Source organism: Eutrema salsugineum, unplaced genomic scaffold (assembly GCF_000478725.1).
Source record: "Eutrema salsugineum unplaced genomic scaffold, Eutsalg1_0 scaffold_6, whole genome shotgun sequence".
NCBI classification, from domain to species: domain Eukaryota; kingdom Viridiplantae; phylum Streptophyta; class Magnoliopsida; order Brassicales; family Brassicaceae; genus Eutrema; species Eutrema salsugineum.
This window is the reverse complement of record NW_006256547.1, coordinates 11,492,706-11,508,683: the sequence shown is the minus strand read 5'-3', so window position 1 is coordinate 11,508,683 and position 15,978 is coordinate 11,492,706. Positions and strand designations below refer to the sequence as shown.

General features: G+C 42.0%; 1 non-coding gene and 1 pseudogene across 1 annotated transcript; one reads left to right on the top strand and one right to left on the bottom strand.

Moving 5' to 3' along the window:
- On the bottom strand, window positions 1–100 carry LOC112083742 (annotated as a pseudogene).
- A 15,317-nt stretch (window positions 101–15,417) lies between these two features.
- On the top strand, window positions 15,418–15,524 carry LOC112083597. Its single transcript, XR_002897733.1, has one exon. It is a non-coding gene; the product is annotated as a small nucleolar RNA R71 (small nucleolar RNA).
- Window positions 15,525–15,978: the final 454 nt, after the last annotated feature.

Genomic DNA, 15,978 nt, shown 5'->3' with positions numbered 1-15,978 from the left:
AGAACCAAGATCTCAAGTTTTCAGCAAGGACCGACTGAACCTTTCTATGAAGCCTGGGAACGTTTTAAGGAGTATGAACGTGATTGCCCTCACATGGATTCCTGGATCAAGCCTGCTGAGCACATGAACCAAAATACAAACTTTCACTTGATACAGCTAGCAATGGAAATTTTGGACAAAAGACGATAGCACAAGGAAGGGCCCTCATCGAGAATTTGGTTCAAGCCAATAGCAATGATTTTCCTGAATACGATCGCTTGACAAAGCAAACCGGAGCAGACAACAAGGAAATAACCGAGTTGAAGAACATGATGGGCCAGTTTTTATAAAGCAACAATCGCCCAATCCATGCTTGTGAGACCAACAATGGCGCAGAAGACGAAGGACCTAGTGATATCGATCACATTAATCCAGCCTTTCAAGAAGAAGAAGTGAACTATGTAGGGGCACAAGCACCATATCCAAATCGCTTCAACAATGGCTTCAACAATAACTTCCAAAATGCAAACTACAACAATCTCTCTTACCGCAATCCAAATCTGGAGAATCCTCAAGATCAGTACTACCCACCACAGAAAAAATCCTTCCAAAACAAGTTCCAAGGTGAAAATTTCGGAGGGACAGGAGCTTATCAACCGCGACAGCCATATAACTATCAAGGTACGGGTTTTAACAATCAATTTGTGGAACAGCAAGGAGTCACAATGAACCAGCTAGCTTCGCAAATCGGAAGACTTGAACAGTCCCTCCAACAGCTTATTATGACAAATGAGAAAGCATCTAAAGACATGAACGTGAAGGTTAATTGCATGTACAATGACCTGAACGGAAAATTTGAAGCTTTATCTTCGCACGTCAAAAAGCTAGACGTACAAGTTGCCCAAACAGCCGACTCTATGAAGAGACAAAGTGGAGCTCTTCCTAGAAGAGTTGAAGATAACCTCAAGAGATTTTGCAATGCTATAACCACACTGCCCGAAGAAGAAGCCAGAACCGATGGAAAAGATGAAGAAATCCTAATCTTTGTACCACTTTACAAGGATGTCGATGCCAAGAAGCCACCATTCAAGGTACCTCTACGTTCACCGTTTCAAAGGCTTACAAAAGCCGACGATCCAGGATGCTTTGTTTTCCAATCTTTTATTTCAGGAATCAAGTTTACAGACTGTCTATGCGATTCTGGAGCCAATGTCAACATCATGTCAAAGACATTTGCCAAAAAATTGGGCATAAAAACCTTAAGGACATCGACGGTCAAAGTTATCTTTGGAGATTCATCTCAAAAAGATACTGAAGGGGCGATTCATGATCTACAAGTTCTAGTAAGGGACAAGATTGTTCCAGCGGATTTCCAAGTCCTGGAAATGGATCAAGATAAGGAGAGGCCACTCATATTCGGGAGACCATTTCTAGCTACTATAGGAGCAGTAATCGATCACGCAAACCAGCATGTTGTCTTCCTCAATGTAGATCACCGAAGGTTTTATAGGACTGTCCTAGATGATTTTCCAAGCAAAGGAAACTGGCCAAAAGAGAAAGAAAAGGAGAAGCCGAGAGCTTTTGCAAAGATCAAGATCATCATTCCACCAGATGCAACAGAGACTAGTGAGGACCAAATCCAGGAAGAAACCATAAAAAGGGGTTTAAACAACGTTAAAGTCCGAAAGAAGAGTAAAGGAAAGAAGACGGCTCCTCAAGGAGAAGAAGTTAAACCTCCAGCGATCGGAAATGCTAAAGGAATATCAAGTGGAGTGCCATTCAAATCAGCCTGATTTTTCATGCCTACGTCGAACTAAACGACTTAAAACAAAAGCGCTTAATGGGAGGCAATCCATTTAGGTACTCTTTCTTTACGTTTTCTTTTCCTTTTTACAATTTATGTTTTCTTTTCTTTTAAGTTTCAGGTATTCTTATAAAAGAAAAACACAAAAAAAACAGAAAATTAGAAAAACCGAGAAAAAAGGAGAGGTTTTTAGCTGCTCGGCCTGGCAGAAACCTGAAAGTTGGACGAAGGCCGCAAGAAAAAGGGCCGCGGTCGCGACCAGCTGACCCGCGGCCAACGCATCATCGACCGTGGCACCATGAATGTGACTGCGGCCGAGCTTATGATTACCGCGGTCGCGCGTCTCCTGACCGCGGCCATTGGTCGTTGAGACGGGAACTCGGACTTCGCTGCTTTTAAAAAGTTCCCGATGTTTCCTGGTAATTTCCGGTGATTCCCGGTGATTCCCAGTTATTCCTGGTGTTTCCCGGTGATTCCCGGTGTTTCCCGGTGTTTCCCGGTGATTCCCGGTGATTCCCGGTGTTTCCCGGTTATTACCGGTAATTCCCGGTGATTTGCCGGTGATTCCTGGTGATTTCCCGGCAATTCCCGGAACATCCCCGGAAAAGCCCGTTAAGACTTTCCGTAAGTTTTAAACCCACTGTTGCATACAAGACAAGAAAGGTAAGTTCCCGTAAGCTTTTGAATTCCCGGAAATTTCCCGTTTTGCTACAAAAACGCTTTTTAAAGATAGGAAACACATTTTTTGGATCAAAGCTCCTTTTTCTCTTTTCTTCCAAAAGACTTGGAGATTTAGGAGATAGAACATCTTTTTCATTTCTTAAACTTTTTAAGAAATTCTTGGCCCAAACCTCACTCTTTTTCAAAGCTGATTTCAAATCTATCATAAAATCTCTCTTTCCAACAAGGTATGAAGCTCAAACTCACCATTTTTAATTGATTTTAAAATTTAGGGTTTTCCTAAAAAGTTCAAATCTTGGTTTATTAATGGTTGAAATGAATTAAGAACGATAGATTATCCTTCTAGGTTATCTGAAACTCGATTTTAACACCTAGCTTAAGAGGAATTGAGATTTTTGAAATTTGGATTCTACATGCTTTATAAAAATCGAATTTGGAACAGCAAAATTGATGAATTTGATTAAGTCTTGTGTAATTAGTGATTAGTATTAGGTAACCTATAGATTTGACTTGAAAATTGCTCATTAAAACCGATTTTTAGAAGATTTCTATGTTGAGAACATCAAAAATATGAATCTGGTCATGAACTACTTGATTTCTTCAATTCAATATCAATTATGTTTTCCTGTGGTTTTAACTAATCTCTTGATACTATGATTAGTATAACTGATCGCTAATGTGTTAAAATCAGCATCCATATTCACTCTTTTTCCAACAATCATCTCGTCTTGTAGGAAAAATGGAACAAAACAGATCCCGGAGAAGCCGTCGCACTGGTGATAGCTCTGAGGACATTCCCGATGATAGTACTCTTGGAGAGTACATGCTGAATCAAGCCAGACCGAGAAGAAGAAACTACGTGATGAGGCTGCTCCAGCACTCAAGAGAAACACGAGCAGTTCCCGAGCCACCACAGATCCGATACATTGGGAAAGAGATCAACTCGAGAGTGGACTGTGCAAGACATTTGAAGAAGCTGAACCTCCAACCAACGCCTTGCATTGATTATCATACACTCGAGATGCTTGGGATTAGAGAAGATGTAATCTGGTACATCGATACACTTAAGCTGAGACCCTACATGGAGCTGAACCTTCCAACTTATCCCGAGCTAGTCCGCGAGTTCTTAGCAACTGTCACACTCCACCACACGAAGAGGAGGAACCCCAGAGCATCTGACGGCATCTTGTCATTCTCTATCCGCGGACAGAATTACTCGCTCACCATTTCTTCACTTTGTGAAGCTCTTAAGCTTCCATACACTGATGGAATTCACCTTGAAGAAAAACCAGGTTTTTGGCCGAGAGATCTACCCGCAGTTAGGATTTTGGCCGAGAATCTCCGACCATCAGTACAGCATTTTGCCGAGAGACTCAAAATTGTCCCTTTACATCATTTTTGATCATTTCAACTCCATTTCTTCATCTGAATCACATCCTCCACTCCAAATAAGCTCCAAAAGCACCTGTTTAACACTCCAAACCATGCAAAACTCTCTTGGACCTAATGCAATCTCCTAAGTCCTAAAACAATGCCTAAAGACCCAAAATGTATGCAAATGAGACATGATTTGGACATAAATATGTGCACTAAATGATGCAATTTATGAATATATCAGTTGTTGGCCGTGGTCGCGGGATGTGTGACCGTGGGTGAAAGACTCCAAGATTCTTCAGTTGTTTCATCCTCTCCTTTGCCTTCTAAATGGTTTTTAGAATCTTCCAACTCTATTTTCTCTTCTTTTAGGTCAAGATCTTTGATGGGAAGCGTCGAACCATGCGTTTCACGTCCTTGCATAAGCTTTTCGACCTTCTCTTCGACTTCATCAAGGGCATAAACTACTTTGTCCACGGTCGAATCGATCTCTTCTGCTTTGTCTCGAACCTTGTGTAGGTTTGGTCGAATCGAACCTCCATCCCAAATCTCTTCCACGTAGGAGTAGGTTTGGTTGTTATGATCATTGATAGTTTCTTCTGCTTCATCGAGTTTGATCTCTAAGGTGTGGATGTTTCCACTAGCCTTGCGAATGCTGACTTCGTTCTCTCCGACTCGTCCTTCAACTGCTTATATCCTCTCTTTGATAGTCTCAGCGTCTTTGTTTGCTTGAGTCTCGATGGATTTAACCTGAGCAGAAAGATCTTCAAGCTTTTTGTTAAAGTGGGTTGACATGTTGTCAATTCTCTTATGAAGGGCGGTTCTTGACACGGCTTGAACTGCGATAAACTGCATGATTACTGCTTCAAGCTGACTCAATCGGTTACTGAGCTGGACGTTTGATAGACAAGACTTTTAGGTCTTAGGGCTATCAATCCCCTTGTCAAAGTAGCACAAAAGAGGTTCTCAATCCAAGAATGTGGTGATAGACACTAAGCTATGTGATCAGTTTCTCAATTCAAGTAAACAGGTGAGGTTTTGATTGATTAATGACAACTAAAAACTTAAAACAAGATTAATGACTAAAAAAGTGATCAAACAAAGACAAGCAAACAAGTAAGCTAAATGAGATGAGAAAGTATGTATGATGATGAGAAAGGTCTTACACATGATAGTGGATTAGGGTGCCTTCAGTGTTAAACTAGTGAGCTAATGAATCATGTAATCAAGCAAACCATTTAACTTAAACTTCATTAATCAAGTTGATCCTCTCATGAAGGTATCAACTTCTATGCTAAAACAGTTTCTAACCTAATCATCATTAGTGAAACATGAATTAACAAGCATTAAGAACCAGTTTAATCTGTCATTTAAGCATATAAACAATCATTCCCATGATGAATAACACTTAAACCTCTAACAACCTTGGTTCAGGCATTTCATCAAACACTTTTATGCATGAAATGCCCAGAATCTAGACCACATATGATGTGAATGGATCTAGCATTAAGAACAGGTTGTAGAGTATGGAATATGAATGATCTAAGCCCTAAGCTCACTAATTTACCACTTAAGCACCCTAATCTACATATCTAAGACCTTAATATGGGGATTACTCACTAATAATGATCAACACACTAGATCATTTGCAAGATGTGTTGTTAATGATGATTAAAAGTGTGAATTGATGATGAGAAATGATAAAACAAGATGGAAAACACTCTTCAAATCGATATTAAACTCAAAACAAGGTCTTAAACAATGGTTATTTCACCAAAAAGGAAAGGAGACTAAGGATAAGATGAAGGTACTCTCCAAATTAGGTCTAAAAAGTATTTATAGTGGTCTTGGACGAACCGGGTCAGCCCGGAACAAACCGGGTCAGCCCGGAACAAACCGGGTACTGACCCGGCTTTGGTGGGTAAAGATGAGGTTTGCCACGGTCTAGCAGGTCATGGTCAAGCCGTGGCATGTGACCGTGTCAAGTCCCGAAGCTTCTGTTCTTGGATGAATCTTGGTGCCACGGTTTCCCTCTGGTCATGATGCATGGCCGTGTCAAATCCCGAATGTCTGAAGGATCCCAAGTGTTGTCTTACCACGGTCAAGTGTAGACCATGGCATTACCTCGTGGCAAATCCCGAATGCAGGTATGATCCTGCTGCGGCCAAGTGTTATCTTGCCACGGTCAAGTGTGGACCGTGGCAGTTCATCGTGACTTGGACCATTCATCTGTTAGAACACTTCAGAGGTTGCCACGGCCAAGTCTAAAGCCGTGGTGTGGAGACCGTGTCAAATCCTGAAGGATTGCATCAAGTGCCACGGTCAGATGTGGACCGTGGCATTCCACCGCGCCATCCTTACACTTAGCACAATTTCAATGCTCTTGGTGGTCGAAGGATAGGTGTGTCTCTATTCTTCCGGAACTCAAGCCTCACAACTCCAAATGGAACAATCTCAACTGTTCTGGAAAGAGGACTTAATTATCTCGAATCTTGATGAAGGCCCTGTAGATGGAATCGGTCTGGAAACGCATCGTCCTTCGCAATGTTTGGAGCTCACCGGGTCGGTCTAAAATGGCAGCGAGACAGGCGTGCCTTCCGACGAGCTTAACTTTCTGCTCACATCTCCAAATGGGACGATCTCAAGTGTTCCGGAAACTAGACGTAATCCTCTTGATTCTTTATGATGACACCGGAGGTTGAATCTCATTGCAAGTCCTTCGTCCCACGCGATCAGAGTGAGGGTTTTGTCTGCAACAAACCATCTGTCCGAGTTTCTGTACACAGGTGAGGGTTCCTCCATGATCCCAGCTCCAAGTTGCTCCAAAAAGTCTCCAAATGACCTGAGAACACTCCAAAAATGCAGGACACTCTAGGACCTAATGCAAATCCTAGACAAAGCTAGAACCAAGGACAAACTCTAACAAAACTAGCTAAATGTATGCATGAGACTCAATCTTTGGACAAAAATGCAATCCTAAATATGACAAATTATGAATATATCAACTCCCCCACACTTGTCCTTTGCTTGTCCTCAAGCAAACAAGAACAAATGAGAGAGAGAGGTTGAATGCATGGGAGTTCATATTTCTTTAAAGAGAGATCATCATTAAAAGAATTCAAAGCTCATTGTTCAAGTTACCAATTCTAGACTGCAATGCAAACTGGTTTACTCATAAAAATTAGCCATACTTGTCACCAAATTAACCAAACTCAAGCACCAACCTTCACAAGCATTCCTAACCTCAGCCTTTTGACATTCATTTAAAGTTTCAAGTGGATCATGTTCATTCAAATCAAGTGAATTCATTTGGCTTGGGACAGGGTTTTGAGATTAAAATGATCTCAATCAAGTAACTGGTACTCCATGCAATGGGATCACTCAAAAATTAGTAGACTTTAGTAAAATGCTAAGGGTAAAAAGCAATGGATGCATACAAAGATAGAACTGCATCTACCCCACACCCAAAATGCTTTTCACACTCAACTTTAAACCTCTCAAGACTCTTTCTCTAGTCCACTCACCCCAAATGGCATTTTATCCTTGACACTCAACAGCTCTCATCACTCTCTTCATTTCATCTCTCAGGGGAATGCTTTCTTTAACAACTACTTAGTGAGTTTCTTTTCTTTAACACACAAGCTCTTCTTTAATTTAGCCTCTTTTTGAATCTTTTCTCTCTTTTTTTTTTTATGAGACTCTTTTCATTTCAAAACATGAGCTTTACATTTCAGCACACACTCACTTTCTTTCATTTTAGCATTCATTCCCCTAACCAATCCGGTTCTTTCCACTTTCATCACTCAGATTTTTTTTTTCTTTTCAGCTCACACACTCAAAATCAATGCCCTCACTTTCACCTAAACCTAGACTAGCCCTTGATGTTGGTCTAGTATCTACATGCAGCACTATCTTTGTCGCTCTAAACCCAACACTTTTTACCAAGTTTACTAGAAACAAGGCCTCACAAATCATGCACACAAGAAGGGTGTTTAGGCTTCAAAGAAAGGTTTGGCTAAAGGCAGGGAACTGTCTCAAGATGAGAGATCAGCTATTTGAGCTAGCAAGAGTGATGAAAAGGGATAAGAAAGCTCAAATATGTATGTGGTACCCATGAATTCACAATGATATGCACAAACATGATAATTAGATGTCAAATTCAAGGGTTCTCACTTAAGCAAGGTTGAGGCTATTCACAACTTGATTCAGCTAGCACAGAAGTATTGAGACACCAGTTCAAAGCATGGTTCACACTTGATTTCATACCAGTTTTGCAATGCCTTAAGGGGCCAAGCTCTTAAAATGATGCTCTCTTCAAGAAACAATCTATCATTACTCCCATTTGCATATGATGCAACCTATATGAAAATGAAAACTAGACTCAACCTAAAATGTGAATGCAACTACATGAGCTTTTTTTTGTGAAATTTTTTTCAGATTTTTCCATTTTTTTGTTTTTTTGTTTTTTTTTTATATGCACTTAAATGAATGCAAAATGAGACTCAAAGTGAAAAGGAAAATAAGAGCAGAATAAACATGATTAGTAAACACAAAACCCCTCCTCCACACTTAGATAACACAGTCCCTTGTTTTATAAAAGCATGAGAGAGGAGTAAAAGCAAAACAAACAAGTAAAATGCAAAGAGGAAGAGAAAAAAGGATGAGAATGTATGTATGATGATGAGAAAGGTCTTAGACATGATAGTGGATTAGGGTGCCTTCAGTGATAAACTAGTGAGCTAATGAACCATATGATCAAGCAAACCATTCAACTTAAACATCATTGATTAAGCTAATCCTCTCATGAAGGTATCAACTTCTATGCTAAAACATCTTCTAACCTAATCATCATTAGTGAAACATGAATCAGCAAGCATTAATAACCAGTTTAATCTGTCATTAAAGCATATAAACAATCATTCCCATGATGAATGACACTTAAACCTCTAACAACCTTGGTTCAGGCATTTCATCAAACACTTTTGGTGCATGAAATACCCAGAATCTAGACCACATATGATGTGTATGGATCTAGCATTAAGAACAGGTTGTAGAGAATGGAATATGCATGATCTAACCCCTAAACTCACTAATCTACCACGTAAGCACCCTAATCTACATATCTAAGACCTTAATATGGAGATTACTCAGTAATCATGATCAACACACTAGATCCTTTGCAAGATGTGTTGTTAATCATGATTAGAAGTGTATAGATGAAGAGATAGATGATAGATTTAGAAGAAAGCAGCTTTAAACACAAAGATCTCTTAAACTCTCTTGATTAAACACTCAATAATCGATATTTCTTTTCTTATTGGAGTCTTTTCACAAAAGAGGCAAGAGACAAAGGGAATAAAGCTTAGTTTTTGGGAAAAACCCTAAAAACTATTTATATGTCTCTAAAAACGAACCGGGTCAACCCGGAACAAACCGGGTCCTGACCCGGATTTAGTGGATAAAGTGGAAAGTGTGCGAGTTGATCCAGTGTCCCAGGTCGCATGACCAAGTCGCACAGGTGAAGAACTTGTCTTGTGAGACTTAAATCGCTTGGTTTTAGCCGCACGCCCAAGTAAATGTGTTTTGCAAGTCTTTGTGCGGCTTAATCTTCTTCTTCTTCAACTCGCAGGACCAAGGCGGTTTCTGGGGAATGTACATGTGCGACTTGGTCATCCCTTAGTCCCAAACCGCATGCTCAAGTCGCACAACCAAGGAGAGGAGCTTGAACGAGATAAAACATTGTAGATTCAGCCGCATGCCCATCCAAGAGTGAATTGCGAGTCTTTGTGCGGCTAAGTCTTCTCTGATTCTTAACTCGCACGACCATGTAGCAGGGGTCTTCAGGAATGTGTGCGAGTTGGTCTCCATTACTCCCAGGTCGCAGGCTCAAGTCGGTGTAGATTGCGAGTGATCGTGCGGCTTAGTTCCAGGCGCGGCCAACTCGCATGCCTAAGTCGCATGATTGTGGACTTAGCATTTTTCTTGCTCTGGAGCCTCAGACCTCATCCAGTGATAGCTTACCCGCACTTCTCAACTCGCAGAATCAACTTCCAGGCATTCATCTTCAGGCCTGCTAGTTAACCAGGTCGCAAGACTATCTCGCAGCATTCAGAGCAGTTTGGACCACTTCGCATTCCGGGAGGCGTAACTTCCAGGATATTGGTCCGAATTGTGTGATACCGGTTTCGGAGGACAGAAGGCTCATATATCTTCAACTTTGGTGAAGAAAGCTTCGGCGCTTGGGAAATGGAAGGCTTCCTGGAGGGCTCGTCTTCGCAGTGCATTGATACGATCAGAAAGAGGCTTCTAGACGTGTGTCCATTCCGGAAACGTTATCTTCTTACTCACAGCTCCGAATTGAATGATCTCAAACGTTCTGTAACGAGGACTCAAATATCTCGGATTCTGATGAAGGCCCCGTAAACTGAATCGTTCTGGAAGCGCACTGTCCTTCGCATTCTTCGGAGCTCATCGAGTCGGTTCAAAACGGCAGCGAAACAGGAGTTTCTTCCGACGAGCTTAACTTTCTGCTCACGCGTCCGAATTCCATGATTCTACTTGCTCTGGAACCGTGATCCAATCCTCGCTAACTTTGATGAAGCACCCAACAGCTGAATCGGACCGGAAGGTTCCCCAGACAGGCGATTTCGGAAACGTGTCTGCACCCGGAGATTTTGGCCGAGGAATCATTAGCCGGTACGCATTTTGGCCGATAAAATCCACCCGCGGTACGTGAGAATGGCCGAGAAAAACCTTCCTGGTGCGTGAGAATGGCCGAGAATCTCCAAAAACCCAATTTCACCATTTTTGTAAGCCTTGGTCACCATTCCACTTCCTGGATTCATCTTTTCAGCTCCAAATAGCTCCAAATACACCTGATAAACACTCAAAACATGCAAAGACTCATTGGGACCTAATGCATCTCCTAAGTCCTAAAATAAACCCTAAGGACCTAAAATGCATGGAATAAGATATGATTTGGAATGAAATATACAACCTAAATGATGCAAATTATGAACATATCAACTCCCCCACACTTGTCCTTTGCTTGTCCTCAAGCAAAAAGAGCAAATGAGAGAGAGAGGTTGAATGCATGGGAGTTCACGTTTCCTTTTTGAGAGAAGTGATCACAATGAGAATTCAAGTTCATGCTCAATTATGCAATGCAAATCCATACTCAGATATATATCAACTCAGCAAGGAATCTCCACAAGTTCTTCTCTCTCACAACTCTTTCACATTCATTAAGCTTTTATCAGGTGAATCTCATGATGCAATGTTTAAACAAGATTTCTCAGCAATCCTTCCAAAGTCTTGTTCACAAAGTGAGATCCCCCATCAGATATAACAACTCTTGGTACTCCAAATCTTGGGAAGATAATGCTCTTGAACAACTTCACTAGTACCTTGGAATCATTGGTAGGGGAAGCAATGGCCTCAACCCATTTGGACAAATAATCCACAGCAACAAGTATATAATGATTCCCATAGGATGAAATGAAGAACCCCATAAAGTCAATGCCCCAGCAATCAAAGATTTCAACTTCTAGAATTGGATTTTGAGGCTTCTCACTCCTCTTTGAAATGTTTCCATGCCTCTGACAGGCATCACATGCTGACACAACCTTCTGAGCATCTTTGAACATTGTGGGCCACCAAAACCCACTCTGAAGAACCTTGGCCACAATCTTGAATGCTCCCATGTGACCCCCAAAAGCTGAACCATGACACTCTTGCAACACAGGTTGCATCTCCTCCTCAGCAAGACACCTTCTATACAGCTGATCTTTGTTCAGGACATAGAGGTAAGGCTCATCCCAATGGTATCTTTGGACATCTCTGAAGAACTTCTTCCTGTGGTAAGCATCAAGTTCAGGTGGTTCCACTCCACAAGCAAGAAAGTTCACAATATCAGCAAACCAGGGCATCCTCCTCTCTTGGATGCTATCCACTTCTTCAAACTCCAAATAAGAATGGAGTACCATCAATGATTCCTCAGGAAGACTGTCATTAAGAGGGACTTCAGAGTCTATTCTCAACCTAGAGAGATGGTCTGCAGCTCCATTCTCTATACCCTTCTTAGATATCTTGTGCCCAAGAACTATTCCATATCAAACTCTTGAAGTAGAAGAACCCATCTCAATAGTCTTGGCTTAGAATCTTTCTTGGTCATCAGATACCTGAGGGCTGCATGATCAGTATATACAATGACTCTTGAACCCACCAGGTAGCTTCTGAATTTATCAAAGGCAAAGACTATTGCCAGCATTTCCTTCTCAGTAGTAGCATACTTCTCTTGTGCAGAGTCAAGTGTTCTACTGGCATAGTAGATAACATGTAGCTTCTTTTCCTTCCTTTTCCCAAGAACAGCTTCAACTGCAAAATCAGATGCATAAGTCATAACCTCAAAAGGCAGGGACCAGTCTGGGGCTTGGACAACTGGTGCACTGACTAATGCATCCTTGATCATCTTGAAGGCCTCTTCACATTCAGCATCAAAGATGAAGTCAACTTCTTTACACAACAGCCTTGTCAAAGGCCTGGCAATTCTTGAGAAGTCTTTGATAAATCTTCTATAAAACCCTGCATGCCCATGGAAAGTCCTTATCCCTTTGAATGAAGTGGGGGTTTGCAGATCCACCATTACTTCTACTTTTGCTCTGTCAACCTCTATACCCTTCTTAGATATCTTGTGCCCAAGAACTATTCCTTCCTGCACCATGAAGTGGCATTTCTCCCAGTTCAACACCAAGTTATGCTGCTCACATCTCTCCAAGACCTGTGACAATTTAGAGAGACAATCCGAGAAGGAGGAGCCATAGAAACTAAAATCATCCATGAACACCTTCACCTTCTCTTCAATGATGTCAGAGAAGATATGCATCCTGCAACGTTGAAATGTGGCAGGGGCATTACAGACCAAAAGGCATTCGCCTGTATGCAAATGTGCCATAAGGGCATGTGAATGTTGTTTTCTCTTGATCTCGGGGATCTATGGGAATTTGGAAGAACCCCGAGTACCCATCGAAAAAAACAAAAGAAGGGGTGGTTTGCAAACCTCTCTAACATCTGATCAATGAAAGGTAAAGGAAAATGATCCTTCTTAGAGGCTGCATTGAGCTTTCTAGAGTCTATACACATTCTGTGTCCTGTGACAGTCCTAGTAGCTATCAGCTCATCCTTCTCGTTTTTAACCACTGTGATACCACCCTTCTTGGGCACAACATGAGCAGCAGATACCCATCTTGAGTCAGAGATTGGGTAAATTATCCCTGCCTCAAGAAGTTTTAGTATCTCCTTCTTAACCACTTCCTTAAGGTTGGGGTTAAGACGTCGTTGATGCTCAATAGAGGACATAGATTGGTCCTCTAGGTGTATCCTGTGGGTGCAAATGTCAGGAGAGATCCCTCTAATATCAACCAAAGAATATCCTATGGCTCTCCTGAACTTTCTTATCTCACTAAGCAATGCACTCTCTTGATGCTCTAATAAGCTATCATTGATTTAAGCCCAAGAAATCATACCTGAGCCCTTTTGGTAGACGCTTGAGCTCAACAGGGGGTGCATCAGCCTCATTCCAATCCTTGTCCAAGCTGCATTGGCTCATTTCTGCTCCTTTGATAGCCAAGACTTCAGAGCCACTTTGTTTCAGTTCCAAAAACCTTGTCTCGGGACCCAGCTCTCTAGCATTGTCCAAATACAACTTGTACCCTTCACTTGCTTCTGCTAAGAGCCCATTGTCTCCTTGTTCTTGAGTTAGAGCAGCTTGAAGAGGATCCTCAGTGTTCAGCTCCTCAAGCAACTCATCAGCCAACTGATCCATTGTCTCCACATAGAAACATTGACCTTCAATGGTGGGTTTCTTCATCATCTCACTCACATCAAACTTGAGCTTTTCAGACCCAAGTTGAAGCTCTATTATCCCACCTCTCACATCAATTATGGCTCCTGCAGTGGCTAAGAATGGCCTGCCCAAGATAAGAGGATCTACTGGTTCCTCATCCATTTCCAGCACAACAAAATCTATTGGAACCTCAAAACCACCTATCTTAACAGGTAGATCTTCCAACATACCAACAGGCAATCTAACTGATCTATCTGCAAGGATAAGAGAGATCCTTGCAGGTTTGAAGACTCTAAAGCCCAGCTTCTTTGCTATGGAGAATGGCATCAAGCTGACTGATGCTCCTAGATCACAAAGACATCCACAGAATAGAAGAGGTCCAATGGCACAAAGGAGTGTTAAACTCCCTGGATCAGTCAACTTTCTTGGAATGAACTTCTTCTGAATGATAGCACTGCATTCATGACTTAGTACCACCATGCCTTGAAGCTCTTTTGTCTTGTTCAGAATGGCATCCTTCAAGAACTTCCCCATCTTTGGCATCATTAGAAATGCATCAATGAGAGGCATAGTGAGTGGTGTCTCGTTGAGTGCCTTCTCAAATACAGCTCTTGCCTTGTCCACAAGTTGCTTCTTAAATCTCCCAGGAAATGGGAGCTTGGGTTGGTATGGAGGTGGTGACACATATGTCTTCTCTGGTTTAGGTTCCTTTGCTACCTCTTTACCCTTTTCTTTCTTTGGTCTCTCAGCAACTTGATCATCTTTTAAGGCTGCCTCCCCCTCAGTTTGATCATTGTCCTCAATGATCACATTGTTGTTCTCAATACCAGGTAACTCCTTTCCACTCCTCAGTGTAATGGCCTTAGCATATTCCTTGGGGTTGGGTTCTGGCTTTCCAGGTAGGTGACCTTGGTTCCTTGAGCTTGATGCCTGGTTCTGCTTCAGTTCCTTGATGTCCTGCTGCATGGCTGCATTCTGGCTTGCAAAGATCTGTTGACCCTGAAGTAGTTGCAGAATCCCAACCATATCTGACCCCATCTGTGGCTGCTGCTGAGCCATTGGGGGCTGAAACTGTTGTTGAACCGGCGCCTGCTGTTGAAACTGTGGTGGACCAAACCCTGGTGGTGCCTTTTGCTGTTGTGAACTGAAACCAGTACCCTGAAATGGTTGCTGTTGCTGACTAAAACCCTGATTCTGAGTAAACTGATTCTTGGGTTGGAAAGACCCTAGAAAGTTGTTCTTGGGAACAAAGTTCTTTGGAGCTTGAGAATTGGGGTAGACTTGGTCTTGTGGGTTAGCTACATTGGTGTTCCTGTAGGAAAGGTTTGGATTGGCATTACCATACTAATATCTCTGGAACCTCTGATTCCCAATGTAGTTAAGCTCCTCCTGGGTAAGACCTTCTTCACTTATGTTCTCAAAGATTTGAGAAGGTTCCTCATACTCTCCAACAAAATGCATTGGCTTCTGAGTGGTGAATTTCAATTTGTCCAATTCACTTCTCAACTCCTTAACTTCCCTAGTGAGCCTCTGTTCTAAGCTTGAACCTTCAGATCTATTTGATCTGTCATAGTCTTCACCATAAGTATCATTGCTTAGTGCTAAGTTCTCCATTAGCTCTAAAGCAGCATGTATCTCCTTTCCCAGAAAGTTCCCATTGGAAGCAGTATCCAGCTGGTTTCTAATCTTGGGAAGAGCTCCTCTATAAAGTGTGCTGAGAAGAGAAGCCTCACTAAACCCATGGTGTGGGCATTGGTTTGTGTAGCTCCTGAATCTCTCATATGCTTCACCAAAACTCTCATTGTTGTGCTGAGTGAAGCTAGAGATTTGGTTCCTCAGTTTTGCAGTTCTTGAGGTGGAGAAGAACTTAGATAGGAAAGCTTGCTTGCATTGCTCCCAGGTTTGATTGGAGCCTCTTGGAAGATTCTTCTCCCATTGGTGAGCTTTGTCACCAAGACTGAATGGGAATAGTCTTAGCTTGAAGCTGTCTTCTGAAACTCCATTAATATTGGTCAGATCACATACTTTTTCAATTAGATCCAAGTGTTCCAAGGGATCTTCCATTGCTAATCCATGGAACTTTGAGTTCTGGACCATATTCAACAATGATGCTTTCACTTCAAAGTTGTTGTTTTGCACAGGTGGTGCCTGAATTCCAGCTCCATACTGATGAGCATTGGCCCTGTCATTCTCTCCAACATAGACCTGTGGTTGCTCATATCTCCTTTGCTGGTGTTGGAAGGGCTGATGTTGGTGGTGCAACTGTTGTCTTTGTTGTGCATTGGCCTGATGCCTC